Below are 606 nucleotides of genomic sequence, written 5' to 3'. Positions count from 1 at the left end.
TAGAGACGGTCCAATACTATTTTTTTGCTTCCCGATACCAATTCTGATACCTGAACTTGCATATCGGCCAATACCAAGTACTGATCCGATACCAGTGTGTCATATATTTCATCATATTTTAACAGCTGTATGCTACTATGCTACTATGCTCCCTGTATAGATGTGACATTTACAAACAAACCATGAACGCCACAGAACTTTCTTTTATCATCCAGATTGACAATCAGTCATTAAGGAAAAAGAACATAAATAAACTACTTTAACATGGATTTTCTTTAGGGTTTTATCACGTGGTATCAGATCAGTGCATAAACTCCAGTACTTCCCGATACCAGCGTTTTAGGAAGTACCATCTCTAGCCTTAGCCACCTGCTTTGACCACTAGAGGTAAATGTCTGGAATCTGGACCATCCCAACGCACCCAACCTCCATCTTTCTGTACTCGGTTTTCAAATTTGGGTCCAATTGAGCTTTTTAGAAAAAAATTATGCCAAAGCCTGATAAATCAACTATGCCAAAGCCTGATAAATCAATGTACTGCATTTCAGGTGTTTAGGCAACTCTCATATCCAGGGAAGAGGGCGACAGGAGAAGGAGGTTTACAAG

The 606-nt window shown here is 39.6% G+C and overlaps 1 protein-coding gene across 2 annotated transcripts in view; it reads right to left on the bottom strand.

Moving 5' to 3' along the window:
* Positions 1 to 606, bottom strand: part of LOC116671005 (wings apart-like protein homolog) — a 28,192-nt gene that overhangs the window by 22,795 nt on the left and 4,791 nt on the right. The gene's annotated exons all lie outside the window — the stretch shown is intronic.

The sequence above is a fragment of the Etheostoma spectabile genome, chromosome 21, assembly GCF_008692095.1.
Source record: "Etheostoma spectabile isolate EspeVRDwgs_2016 chromosome 21, UIUC_Espe_1.0, whole genome shotgun sequence".
Taxonomy (NCBI): Eukaryota; Metazoa; Chordata; class Actinopteri; order Perciformes; family Percidae; genus Etheostoma; species Etheostoma spectabile.
The sequence above is the reverse complement of the archived record's forward strand: the minus strand, read 5'-3'. Positions and strand labels throughout refer to the sequence as shown.